The sequence below is a fragment of the Chironomus tepperi genome, unplaced genomic scaffold (genome assembly GCF_022539635.2).
Source record: "Chironomus tepperi strain 1889 unplaced genomic scaffold, CSIRO-AGI_Ctep_v1 contig_337, whole genome shotgun sequence".
Lineage (NCBI taxonomy): Eukaryota > Metazoa > Arthropoda > Insecta > Diptera > Chironomidae > Chironomus > Chironomus tepperi.
Genome location: NW_027226459.1, coordinates 1471006 through 1486115, shown reverse-complemented (window position 1 = coordinate 1486115; position 15110 = coordinate 1471006). Strand labels below are relative to the sequence as shown.

At 32.4% G+C, this 15110-nt stretch overlaps 1 protein-coding gene across 1 annotated transcript in view; it reads left to right on the top strand.

Moving 5' to 3' along the window:
* PRL-1 (PRL-1 phosphatase) overlaps positions 1–15110 on the top strand; it is a 43234-nt gene that overhangs the window by 16527 nt on the left and 11597 nt on the right. The window contains exon 2 of the mRNA XM_070644429.1: positions 13591–14402. The gene's annotated coding sequence lies outside the window, so the exon portion shown is untranslated. The remainder of the gene's footprint in view (positions 1–13590; positions 14403–15110) is intronic.

Sequence of the window (15110 nt, the reverse complement as noted above, 5' to 3'; positions counted from 1 at the left end):
ATATTCATCAGCTAGAGACTTGAATGAATCATCATAAATTAGAACTCAATTTTGTATCCAAATGTATGTAGACTTGAGTCAACTTGACTCCATACAAAGACCGAGTAGACTTCGGTCTCTTCTATAAATTATCCAGAAACATTTAATTTCTCAAAATCGATTAAAATATACAAAAAATGGAAATACAACATTCCTTATAAAAATCAACAAAATAAGCTCTGAAATTGAACAAAAATTTTCCCAAGTTGAGCATTCATTGCAACAAAAGTTCTTAATTTAAAAACAAGATTTGTCATGCAATCCGTCAGTTTCTGCTTAACCATCAATAATAATAATTGTTTACAGAGAAATTAAGGTCAACATGACTTAACAGCCGCTTCTGTGCAAACCGCAAAGCGTGTGCTTTTGTTTTTATTATTGTTTTGGGTTGGATTATAAGTCATGTCTGTTGGGAATTTTTGCGATTTTAGACAGTCAATTGCTTTGTTGATCACTTAAATATCACAAACAGTAGAGCTTGTTTGCTAGGGGATCATCAAGTCGTTACTACATATCATCAGGATTCAATGTTGCTCTGACGTCACCGTGTCGGTTGATTTTGATTCATTTCTGTGGCCTTTGTGTCATTCGGGTATCATAACGATTAAAAGTGTTTTACAGCTTCCCCAAATATTTAACTTGAATTTGCTCTAAATAAAATATTAAACATCATAAACGAACGACTCCCTTTACGTAAAAATTTGTGTTCCTTTTAAATTTCTCGGAAATATTCAAATACTTTTTTCTCCTTAATGTTTGTCTTTGGCAATAACGCAATAAATTTTGTTCAAAGGAAAAACACGAAAAATAAGATTACGACCATAAAGTTTTCGGAGAAAAGGATTTATTTCTGCTTCAAGTTTCCAAAAATGTATGAGGAAAATGGGAAATTTTTAAGGGTCACCTTACGTATGTGAGTCATTTAGTTCACCTTTTCATGAATGATTCCTTATTTCCACCTTGAATATTTTTGTGAATGTCAAGTATGTAACCTCCTGCCTCATTCTATGATACCCTATGAAAAAGGAACAATATCGTAAATAGCACTTATAAATAACATCAAATGATATACACAAGCTTTTTTTTTATTGTACCTCATAATTCTTCTTAGTTTTCACACAGATGGCTTTCAACCTCAATGTTTTTTTTATTTGTTTTAAGAAACAGATCGCCATAATTTTTACGCGATGCGGTCAGTCATCAATTTTAATTAATTTTCGATAAAATTTTGAGGCACTTTAAGGAACAAAAATGAAAATTAAAAAGCTTTTTATAGTTAGGGAATTTTATGAGCGGATTGACTTTAGAATTGACCACAGACACTTGACGTCATGCTAAAATCATCAATGCGTACGATGAGATGCACAATTATTAAAGCCAAATTAATCTTGTAGAGAAAAAGCTGTGAACTTTAAGGTAGTCATTTAGATGTCTTATGTCAACTCGTGTGTAAAATTTTCTCTTTTAATATTCAATTAAAAAAATATATAAAGGCATTAAAATTGTCTACAACAAACTTGAGAAAAGATTTTTCTTTTTGACAATCACAAAAAAATTTATTTCTTTTGACTTTTTTTTCCCGTTTTTTCACACAACTTGTTTACAAATACGGCTCGGTCAATATATAAGAGGAATGAAAAATAGGATTTGTGACAAACAAGCTGAAAATGCCTTCGTTGATCTCAATTTTTCATCGCCTGAAATTCTTCATTGCTGCCTTTTAAAGGCTCTCTGTAGACTATAGAAACAATTGCGTATAAAATAAGAATGATTTATCTCTCGTGTCTGTCTGTGCACGGCTATGAATATATTGTCTATAAGCGATAAAGCTCATTTGAATCGATGATGACACCAGAAATAATTGCTCCGTAAAGCATTGTCATTTCTTTGGTTGCCTTAGGAGGAAAAACGAAGAAATTTTTGTGTCTTGTCGATAAAGCTTCTTTTTTCAAGTTCACGTACCATTTTGTATACATTTTAATGGCATATCTATAAAATTAATGTCTATGTCGCAGTTACAATAAAGTCTAATTGTATTTCAATCATAAATAATGCCAGCGATGCTTCCGTTGTGTTTAATTAATTAAATTGGATCTATTAAATTTTATTACTATTCTTAATAATTTAGGCAGTGGATTGGTCATTATGATGATTCTAGGAAAATTAAATGGAATGTCCATAAAGCCGATTAACACAATTTATTCGGAACGTCGTCGTGTTATCAGCAAGGCATGAAGTGGCCTTGACCTTAAAGTAGCTCCACTCGTAAGCTTTATGTACTCAGAACGACACAGTGTTAAGGACAAGGTGTGAAGTTGCCTTAAATACTTGCAGATAGTCGCTCATCCTTGTCCTAGTTCAGCTTTCAGTCCATATTGAGAACCGCGATCAGAAAAAAATAGTTTTAAAACACTCGAAACCAATGAGTAATTTAGAAAATTCGAGATAATCACCGAGATATTCTTATCGGATGATGTAAGAAATTTTCTTCGTTTGATTATGACTCAGAATTCTCGAATGGTACGGAAATCCTTGAAATAAGAAGAATATTGCGCATTACATTCAACTTCAAGAATTACAATAAATGGAAAAAACCTCAAATTTTCCCAATATTTTCCCTTATTTATTTAAATGCAATGTAATCATTACATCACATGCTTTTCAGTCAAAGAATTTTAATATATTTTAGTCCTCATTTCTATGCATGTAAGCTTCTCACTTGAAATTCAAAGTTCTTGACTTGCCATATGCTTTTTACCCTCAAGTTGTCTCTGTTTCTGTGCGTATATCCAACAATGACGAAGATAATCTTGACACACGTAACACAACAAACTTTACCGTCACACTATGACCTCTGGCATTTCCTTTTTCTTCTTTCCGTCTAAGTTTGTTTGTATTAGAATCCAAAAATTGCAATTGAAAGGAAGAAAAATAAACAAAAAAAGAACTTTCTTTGCCTGACTAAACTTCTCATCCTTGATTGATCTATAAGACGAACGTGTTGAAGCAAATGGATTGAGGATGAATACAATATTATGGATTCAATATTCTAAGTCATATTCTTTAGTTTATTATAACTTGACTTTTTTGTTTAACTTTGCACTCAATGGTACTAGATTAATGTCAATGTCATTATCATCATGCGATTACTGATACTTGTGTATACTTTTGGCTTTTGCGTGTTCTGATTTCATTTGTATAGGAAAAAACTGAGAAATGTTTTTATTTGCTTCTTTCAAGATTTTGTTGTCTTTTTAAGTCATAAAGACATTTTTACGGAACTCCTGAATTAATTCATTAAGTATACAGACTAAATTAGTGAAAATGCAATGGAAAATTTTGAAGTTGTTTTGTTGAAGGTCAGGATTCGCAGCTTTTGGCAATAAAATTGGATTTCTCGTTATTACCCATTGCAGAAGCTATACCAAAAGAGGAAATGATGTCAAAATACCTAAAAAAATATTCGCATTCAACAAATGTCTATTTTTATTCATGCAAAAAAATCAATAAAGAATAAATTTAAGCTTTTGTAATTTCCCTCAGGGATTCAAGCCTTATCAAATTTTACTCAGTCATGACATAAAATGGCTTGTGAACCTCATCCTGTCTTAAAGCGACTGATTTATTACTAAAATGTTAAAATTCGCATTGTTGGAATTCTATTAACTATTATCAGCAAGAAGACTGAGCCTGTAAAGCACAATGTGTTCGCTAGGGCGTTAATACGTTGTCGTATTAACGGTAGGGCTTAAAGCTCCTCTGACGGCACCATGACGACTGATTTCGATCAATATTCTAAATAATTCCTGCACAAACTGCATTATTAAGCTTTTTTCGGAAAATACTCTAGAGCAGGCAACCACGATTTCAGTACTCGGTGTCCTTACGGCTACTTCGCGTCATGACGACAGTTCGGTGACCAAGCGTTGCTTTATCGAACATGTCTTGCTCTTCTGGATTCACATTTACCTGCAAAAAGCCTCAACGTGCATTAATATAGTGTTCATCATATCAAATTAGCATCAATCAAGGGCTTTAGAGGATTGTTATTACATACTGATATATGTCATGATACTTAAATCGCATAAATATTCCATAATATTACTTCATACCATACCACTTAAGTGATAACATTTTTGAATTTATTTGCTATGCACGACTCATTCTTTCAATATTTATCATATGATGCTCTCAATAATAAAAACCTCCATTAAAGGTTTATAAGTCAAATCGGATGTGCGCAAATAACATTTGTCGGTATTTGGGTGAAAAAATATTAACCTACATCACTGTCATATTTTTTGTCACGGGCTTATAATTTCCAATGAAAAATTGTCGACTTTTCTGACATTCAATAAATTCCATTTCCAATTTCGAAGAAGTTACAGAAAAAAAATTGAAGTTTTCTGATTCTTCAAACAGCAAAACAAACCCAAAAAACGCAAATTGAATCATCCTCCACGAATTTATCGATAGATATGATTGCGTAGATGAAATGTTGTGTCTTCAATTTCTATTTTTTTCTATGAAAATAATAACATTAATGCCCAGAAAAAAAGACTTGACTTGGATCAAATTTTCATAACATTGCGTCATCACTTTCTTTGTTCGTAGGCAGCAAAGTACGCTTTGGATGTCCATAAAATGACTGAAAAATTAATAAATTTTGAAGACAGTAGACGAGTTTCTCATCATTGTCCTTGACACAATGTGTGTCGTCGCCTACGTAGTTAGTTTTTATGTAGAGCAGATAAACAACAAGGAAATGTTTCGCGTAAAAAATATAAAAATTTACATATTTTTTGGCAGGTTCCCTTATGGTTTTTTGCGTTGTTCTTCAAAATTTCTTTATTATCTTCGCTTCCGATGAGTATTTTTTGGTTAGAAAAATTGTCGTCAACAACAAAATTTGTATCCACAAAGACTAAATTGATTAAATGACTAAATGTCGTGCACAATTTCAAAGGTCCTTGAACAGGAAAAACAAACTTTCTTCCATTAAGGCTCAAAATTCATAGTCAGAACCAAGAAAAGCAGTTTTTAAAAGGAGAAGGCATTCGTGAGACATGAAGAGGCCAAAAAATTATATTTACATTATTTTATCAGAATCCTCTCTATAAACAACAGAGGGTGTACGGATAATATCTAGCGATAATTGCATGAAGATTATATTCATGAATTCATTTTTCTTTATTTACCTCAAAGCATTTTCCATTTTGTGAGCTTTTTTTTTTTTGCTTTTTTTGATACATCAGTAGCAGCAGCTGACTGTCTCTCATCAAAATAGAAATGAAAATTGTCGAGATCTTCAACAACGGAATATAATTGTCGGGTGTCGTTCTTTTGTGATGTCTATAGATTTGAAGTGAAGCTCGAAGCTTGATGTCGACTTGAATTTTTAGAGGAGTTGAGTTAAGGGATAGGATGTAGGGCTTGTGGGTCATATTCTCTTCGAATAGTCACCATTCCTCTTCACACTTTTTGATACCCCTGAGTATAGTCGGGTTAAGTCGATTTTTGGGTACAAAATCTAAGTCAACTTCGAGTTCTGATTATTAAATTTAGAGAGGAAGTCTATAAGCTACAATCTGCAGTCTGATGATGTTCAGAGCTTGAAGTCAAGAAGAAGTTTATCGACTAAACTCGACATGTCCAAAAATACGCTAAGTTATCGCTCAGGACATTATTTACCCACAAATCCTAGTGATATCTCTCTCCTTTCCTTTCAATAGCTTCTGTCCTTCAGTATTTTACTTTTATTTTCTGAACATTTATTATTTTTAACTTGGCGCGTGCATAAGCAAAAGTATCGACAAAAAAGAGTCGCGAGCTTTCGCTGATGATACCTAATAACAGCAATAATTTCAATATCTCTAAATGAATGAATTCGTCGTCGTTTTGCTATTTTTGTATGTTTGGTTATCAATAATGAAACGAAAAAAATGTTATTATAGAAAAAGAAGTAGACAAGCTAAAGATAGATGAAGAAAAGTTTCATTTACTGCACGAAGCTGCTATAAATTTCTTATTAATATAAAAATGACGCTATGTTATGAAATTCAGATCACTGTGAAAGTGTAGATTGTAAACATCGTCACTTATCTGTCATATGACTCAATATTTGATAATATCTCATCTACATGAACAAGCTTTATAGTCATAATGAATGATAAAGGACTATTTTGATAAATTTGGCTTTTACTTCACCATATAAAGTATTGAAACAGAATGAATCAGGACTGTGTATAGCTATTCTAAATGAAGTGCAACTGGGATGATATAATGGATCAATAATCAGAGTGCCTAGTCGTTGTAGCGAGCCCTAAGCTATTTTGTATTCCAAACCACACACCATCCTCGCTAGCGCACCGTTACGTCGCTGTATTACCGCTAATGTGCTAATCTGCACTGACGTCACGACCGTATTGTGTCGCTCGGGCATATCAGTCAATATAAATACCCCTAAAAATCAGATCTAGAATGTATAACTAATGATTCTCGATTAGATGACGAAATCATCAGCTTTTAAGTATCGTATATCGCAATAAAATATGTGCATCTTATTGAATTTTTATTGAAATTGATGACTTGATTAATCTCGTATTGTCAGAAAAACACTCATTTGAAAATGAATCTATTAGCAATACTTATTTGGCATGACTTCTTTTTGGCAATATTGTTATATTTACTATGAGAAAATTGATTCTGTAATTTTCACATACTCATCACTGATTTGTTGTTGTGAATAATTTAGAATGTGCCTATAATGTTGGGGGATGTTCAGTTACTATGTACGGACTAGAGGAGGGGAAAGGGTAGCTTCTATTTAACCAATAGCAATTTGAGCAATTCCATTGTTAATTTTAGAAACATAATAAGACTACGACTCCTTAAAGCACGAGAAGTTTACAGACAAGGCACATGTCTGTTTATCACAGACATCATCGTAACAACTGTGACGTTATCCTGATCTCCTTTTTAAAATAAAACTTCTCATCACGTTGAATCTACATCCCACGAAAATGTCATGAAAGTGCAGAAAGATTCCCACTCAATTTTAATTCAAAAAGGAATTTTCAGTATTCCTGAAATAAACAGTTGCCTTGGTATATACCAGTTGGGTGTATATCACATGCTTGCCCTTTTTTAAAAAGGGTTTTAGTTCAATTGTTCCTTCATGAAACAAACAACATTTTTGCCAGTTTAAATATCCCTTTGGTATGAAATGGAACTTTTGTTCAGCACCTTTCATCAAATATTCAGCAGAATGTCAAAGCACTTGATAAAATTAATTTATAAAAATACATTGGATATGAAGGAACTAAAGGATCTTTTCTTCTCGTTATAAAATTTAATAATTTTTAAATTATCTAACAGAAATTTTCATTTGCATCGCATAGTGGGTTCTGTTCATTCATAAATGAAATTGAGAAACAACAGGAAAAAAATATTTGCTTGACATTGATGAAAAATTGTTGCTTATTAAGTTTGAATGTGAAGAAAAAATGTAGAATTTAAATTCAATTATGTGAATTTTTCAGTTTGACTTCATTTTTTTTTTGTTAGACATGCTAGGCAAGATGTTACTATTTGAGGAATTTGTTCGAATTGAGTAATTGTATTCAGAGTTGTTATGATAGATGATGCGATTAAGGGATGAATCAATCTTAAGTTGAGATGATACATCTACACGTAATATCCCTAACAGACATAAATACCGCTTTTAGATACTGTAGTAGTATTTCTGGACCTTTGCGTGTCTGGAACTTTAATTCCTTACTAACTTACTTTGCTGGTCGTATAGATCAATGGATTCCCTCAGATCCAGCTTACAAATGTTCCTATTGCTGGCCACCACTTGCCAATTTCCAATATAATCATTTACCAGGATGTTATATGGATATATTGGCTTTTACTTTCTATATACCCAGATAATGTGTCTCGGCGTATTGTTCGGATGATTAATCGATCCATAAATCATAGTTTTGTTCGAACATCTCAATTTCCTTGAATGCCACAATATCGTGAACTGCATTTTTCGCCAAAAAAAAAGGAATCATAATCAGTCGTCATGGTGCCGTCTATGCAACTTTGCGTCTTACCGTTAATGCGACGCAGCCGTGTCCTAGCGAACAAGTGGTTCTGTTCGGGCTCTAGACAAAGACAAACTCAAATATCAACCCTGTTCCAATTTGCATTTCTCGTCTGTCAAACTGAAAAAATATTTCATTTTAAACAACAAAGTGCTCTCAGCTTGTCACATCAGTAAGGCAAATGCGGTGACTCCTTTACAATTTTGCTTTTGTTTTTTTCTTTTCTATTCTATTTTATTTCCATACAATACCCGAAAAAAAAAAATGGCACCAGCTGACTGTTTTGCGCTTCATAAAAATTTTCGCTTTCCTTCTCATTTCATTTCTATTCTCTTCTATTTGATAGTCATGAGAAGCTTCTTTCTTTCATTTCATTTTTTTGTGTATCGAATAAGGTCAAATAAATGATATTTGTTTTTTTGTTGGGAGGAACGAAGCAAAATATGGAGGTTAGGAAGCCACTTGGCTAAATGGGAAAAATGAAATATTTAGTTAATATAATTTTTACAGATTCATCTGCCTTATATGACCTGAATAAGAATATTATATGAATATCATCATCAATTTATAACTTAAATCATTTGTCATTAGTGGTTTTTGTGGCTGTCATGTGTGCTACACAGCATGAAAGCTAGTTACATTCATCAGTTCTCCTTTTTATATACTTTTGTTCCCGATGCCTGCAATTTCATTTGCGTCATTCCAAAGTCATTTTGTTGAAATGTATTGAATTCGATTGAATTTCAGCATGAGGATTTGTGCTTCTTTTTAATCTATTCAAGAATTATATGAAAACATAATTTCTCAGTACCTACTTACATAAAAAAGAAGATAATTCTTCATAATAATCTTATGTCTCAGTAGGTTCCATTCTATTCATATCCTTATGCAAACATTCGATAATGGAAAGTCATTAGACATGTTCTGTAGGTGTGCAAAAAGCTATGGAATTCATTTTTTTTCTACGCATTTTGTTATTATAAATATTCTGGCAGTACGGAGAATTTATGGAATTTGATGTAGGTGGTTGAGCAGATTAGAGATTTCAATTTTATGTTAACAAAATTACACACATGCTGATTAATTGTAATATTAATTTTGTCAATCAATTGAACTTTTTATGTGTGTATGGGATGGATTAATTTGGAATATGTCAATTAATTTATGGAATTACCCGAGCGACACAATGTGGCTAGCTGCATTTGCCGCTGTAAAAATGGAACTAGACCAACATTCACTGTGGCATTAGGATATGAGTGTCCTATCGAACACGGTGTGCTCTTCAGGATCAGAGATAACCAAAGTGGTTAACTGCTGTGCATCTAGAATTCCTAGTAAACATAACCGTTAAAACCTTACTGCAAACTAGTCAATATTCTTAACTGACAATAAACCAGACTCACATAACGTTCTCATGACTATATTCAATCCCTATAATTGGGTATGCTTATATTTTCAGTATGCTTAATCATGATTATGCTGCTTGTCTGGCCGGGTATGAAGTTATCCTTGCTATAAGCTTGCCTCAAACAAACTTTTGAATTTTCTGGATAATTTGCAATGTCAACATGACTTGAGCTCTGATTCTAAGTGCTCTCTTAGTGATTCACTCAAAAACACAGTCAGTGAGCCAGAAAGTATAAACAAGCACTGCTCCAAAGAGCATCTAAATTATTAATCAGCGAATAAATCGCAGAGGATTTCTTCGACTTTCCATAAATTCTCATATTATTATAAATAACACAAAATGGCTTTCATGCTTTTGTTGAAGATGTACACAAATGACATATACATAATTCATGGTTGATTGAAACTTTCCGTAAATAAAGCTCACATACAACAATTTTTTTTTTTGCAACCTCGCTATCAACTTTCAAGTTCAATGTCAAAAGCCTTGTGAGTTATTTTACGTTTCTACGCAGTTGAATCAAGCGAGATATGAATGAAAAGTATGAATTACGATTGCTGCTGCCTCATTTAATTTTTAGCAAGCTTATCACAATTGAGTTGACTTAATTTAACTGACTTACTCGACTGAGTGAGTAAAAGCTCTGGGAAGCTTACAACCCCTGTGAATGTAAAGATCGGGAGCATTTCCTGGAATTCTAATCTAATTTCATAAATATTTCCTTTCGCGTGCATTACTATCATCATGTAGGTGTCAAATTAAAAATTGTTTTCATTCTTTTGAGTAGCGACACAATTTTCCCTCTAATTTTTTAATATCAGCAATAAACTTTTGATGATAAACATCAACAATAATTGATCTTTTGTGTTCCTAACTACCCATTCATTCAGTGTAAAACTCAGAAGTCATAAAAGTAGCACAGCAAAATTGATGTATTGTATATAGATAAAAAAATGAGTAAATTTATTGATTAAGGAAATAAAAGAAGGAATTTACTCAGTAATTGAAGTTCGGTCAGTGGCGATAAAAAAGTATACAACGTTAGTAGAGAAATTAAATTTCAATTAAAGTCATAAACATTTTCAAATTGGGGCCGCGTTAATGTATTAATAGAAAACATTTGTGTTTAACAGCATAAGCTGCTTCAGACGCCTTTTGATTATCTATTTAATTATGAGAACAGAGCTAATGGAAATAATAATTTTTAGCACAAATTTGTGGGAGTTCTGAGAGGCATAATGTGATGAATTGCATTTTTTTTTGCCGTAAATGTGTCATTAGGGTACGGTGTCATTAAGTAAACTTCCTGAGATTTCGTTAATATGGCGACGGCGCGATGTCCTAGCTATCACGGCGTTGTACTGTTCGGGAGTTCAATTATTGAGTATATTAATGAATAAAGTCAAGGAGGGTATGAGATGTGCTTGACTATAGTTTTGACAGCTTACCCTCTTCTTTTTCGACACTTACTTTCTTACTTCGCTGGTCGTACATATCAATTGTGATCCATGACCTCCCACGTGTATAACCTGAAAGTGGCTTTATCACTTCCAAACGATTTTCGACATAAAAATCAAACCTCTCAATTTTCACAGTTTTCCGAGTCTAGAGCTCATAGTTGACACGAATGTCATATTCAGTCAAGTCGGGACATTCCAACTGAGACCGATTCTCAAGTCGATTAGAAAAATCCGAGTTGATTGCTTTCAAATTCTATGTCTGCATCTAGCTACGATTCCGACAAATTCATACAGCTTTGTAGGTCTGTCCTAGACTTGCGAGAAGACAATATTCATCTATACTGTCATTTAGACTTGTTCAAACTTATACAAGCTATCTGGCATATTACTATGATCAATACGTCCTTAACCAACCAAGAATACTTAATTGTACAAAGTTTTAATCTTTTAAGCCTCCTTACATTTCTATTCACACGCCTTATTAGCGCTGAATGTCACGTAATCGATAATCCATAATTGACACAATTCTATTTAAATTGATGGATTTCCGAATAAATTGGCAACGACGAGAAACTTTTTTTTTCGGGTTAATGGAATTGCAGAAGTTCTTGTTTTTAAGCAATTTAAATGCAATGACTAAGATAAGAATTGAGTAAATTTCGTTATCTTATCAAACAGCATTAAGTATAGATCTTATCTCATCTTGAAATAAGTAGAGCAACAAACTGACATTAAATCAATCTTAACTTAAAGTTAGTTTAGTCTAAATTAGTGTTTAAAATTTTTAATTTCACTCTTAAGAGCGAAAATCAAAGGAGTCGAATTGAATAAAAAAACTCTTATTTTTATTTTGCTCTTGAGCGAAATTGATCAATTTTCCTCACGCTCCTGAGAGCGAAATTTTTTATTTCACTCCTAAAAAATTTCACTCTCAGGAGCAGGAGTGAAATTCTGAATTTCGCTCTTAAGAGCAGGAGCGAAATTAAATGTATGAAAAAATATTTTGGTGGTTATTGGCCGTTATTGGCAATCATTTGATTGTTTCCGGAGTCCAGAATGGTTATTTTCTTTTATATTGGGACCTAAGTTATCATTTTAAGTATTAGACATGAACTTTTAAGGTCTGGAAGTCTTCCTTTTACCATTTTTCTATGCCAAATTAAGAAATTGTATGAAAATTCTCAAAAAGGAAGACAATAATGATGCAAAAGTTGTGGTATTGCAAAGTTTGCTCAAAAATTGACAACCTTGTGCATTTGGAAGTGAGGAACTGACTATATCCAGTGCCTGAACTTCCAAAAACTTCATTTTCTTAAATATCGATCCTAATTCCATTTTTGAACTTTTTTTAAAAACATGTGGAACCGACCACTTCCGCTACTTCCAGCACAAATTTTGATGTTCCTATCCACTTTAGATGATCCATATTACCCAATAGCCCTATAAAATGTTCAAAAAGTCAATGATTCCTATGCTTAATATCATTTTTTCTTGAGAATATCGTTATAAGATATTTCTTACTGAAATTGCAAAGGAAATAGGTGACTTTTTGAACACTTTATAGGGCTATTGGGTAATATGGATCATCTAAAGTGGATAGGAACATCAAAATTTGTGCTGGAAGTAGCGGAAGTGGTCGGTTCCACATGTTTTTAAAAAAAGTTCAAAAATGGAATTAGGATCGATATTTAAGAAAATGAAGTTTTTGGAAGTTCAGGCACTGGATATAGTCAGTTCCTCACTTCCAAATGCACAAGGTTGTCAATTTTTGAGCAAACTTTGCAATACCACAACTTTTGCATCATTATTGTCTTCCTTTTTGAGAATTTTCATACAATTTCTTAATTTGGCATAGAAAAATGGTAAAAGGAAGACTTCCAGACCTTAAAAGTTCATGTCTAATACTTAAAATGATAACTTAGGTCCCAATATAAAAGAAAATAACCATTCTGGACTCCGAAACAATCAAATGATTGCCAATAACGGCCAATAACCACCAAAATATTTTTTCATACATTTAATTTCGCTCCTGCTCTTAAGAGCGAAATTCAGAATTTCACTCCTGCTCCTGAGAGTGAAATTTTTTAGGAGTGAAATAAAAAATTTCGCTCTCAGGAGCGTGAGGAAAATTGATCAATTTCGCTCAAGAGCAAAATAAAAATAAGAGTTTTTTTATTCAATTCGACTCCTTTGATTTTCGCTCTTAAGAGTGAAATTAAAAATTTTAAACACTAGTCTAAATATAAGAAAAACTTACGAAATAAAACTTTTAAAATGCAAAAAGGCATAATTTAAATATTATTGAGTAAGGGTATGGAACATGAGTAAAGGGACCTTCGATTCTTCTCGTTCCTTTTAACACTTGTATAAGCTTTATATGTATACAATATTTCCATGCAGCCACAACCAACATTAACGGATTTTTATTTCTCTCACATTACGTATCACTCTCGATTTTTTTTCTCTCTTTATGGACTGCCTGTCTCACTTTCTTATTTATGTCACAAAAATTATTATTATTAATTTTATTTTTTTTGCCAAAAAGAAATCGTAAAGACTAAACTTTTACTTTATTTCCATCTCATTTCAGCTTCGACAGCTCGCTCTTACCTCTATGGAGTTCAAATTGGACAGTGCAGAGTATTGCCAAGCACAACACAAATAAAAAGTGAAGCGTTCTGAAAGACGTGTGTGATTAGAAAGAAAAGAAAAGAAAAAAAGTTAAGAAGAGACACTTTTAAATCAAAAACGAAGTTTAAAGCAAGAAGCAAATTATTTAAAAATTTTATTTTTTTTTTTGGATGAGAGAAAAATAATTTTTTTTGATTTCGGTTTTTTCGTGGAAATTTTCATTTGTCACATCAAATCACGCTTATGATTTATCCACATTAACATTAATTGAACGATTAAAACAACCAAAAAAAAGAAAGGAAATTATTAAAATTGAATCTTATGAAAAGACGAGAGAAGCGGTCAAGGAATCATCACAAATAGTAAATGGAAAGCGGAAGTCAAATTATCAATTAGAAATTGCAAATTGTGGTTATATAGACGAATGTAATAATATCGGAAAGGAGAAAGACCATCAAGACATAAGTTTTAAAAGATTTTTGTATAAACAATTCTTTTTAATTCGAACAATTTGTGTGAGCGGAAGCAGTGAAGACGTGTTAGAAAACTATCTAGACAATTTATAATATTTCTTTTAATTTTCAATTAATTGCCTACGGATCAACAGTTATATTCGATAAATATATTGATTGTGCACATACAAAATTGTACACAAACATTTATTAAATTGAAATATATAAACAATATTTTTTTTTAATTTGTGTCTCAACATCCATAAAGTGGTTTTTTTGTACACACATAAATAGATTTGTATGAGCCGCTCAAAGTTGTGTAAGTATAAATATCGATTTATGACGAAATTATGTATAGATATGTATGCTTATTGTTAGCTTCTTTTATTTTGTGTGGATTCATACTATTGTAGATAATCAAAGGATTGTCATTGCAGTGGTTCTCAAACTATCATCTCGTAGGGAATTTGGAATGAATTTGTGAGGAAAGGAGACCGGAAATTACTCTTAGTTGCACGACAATGGCGGAATGTCAATGATGTTCCTTGAAAGTTTTTACCGAATCCATCTAAATCTTTCATTTTGGTTCGGAAAATATAAGAATTTGGGATGGACGTTTTTCTCAAGAAAATAACTTATTAAGAATTTTTTTCAAAATCCGGCCATTGACGAGCAGTCAGGGGTAATTTCCGGCCTGTTTTCTTCACAAATTCGTAACAATTTGCTGCGAGTGTCACGATATTTGCTGTAATTTCCATTTTGAGAGCTGTCTTAAATCGTTTCCTTACTAGACATGCTATAAAGTCTCCAAAAATTGGGATCAATATTAATCTTATTGAACATTATTGTGCTGCAAGTCGATAAAGTTTGAGAAACACTGCTGTAAACGCTTTGAAACGTTAATTCAATTAGAAATTCAAGTCAGTCTATTATGTATGTGCCGTGACACATTTTAATCGGTACTAAATTATAGTAAGGGTTGATTACAAATTACATAACGGTTTAAGCATTGAAATTTTACGTTACA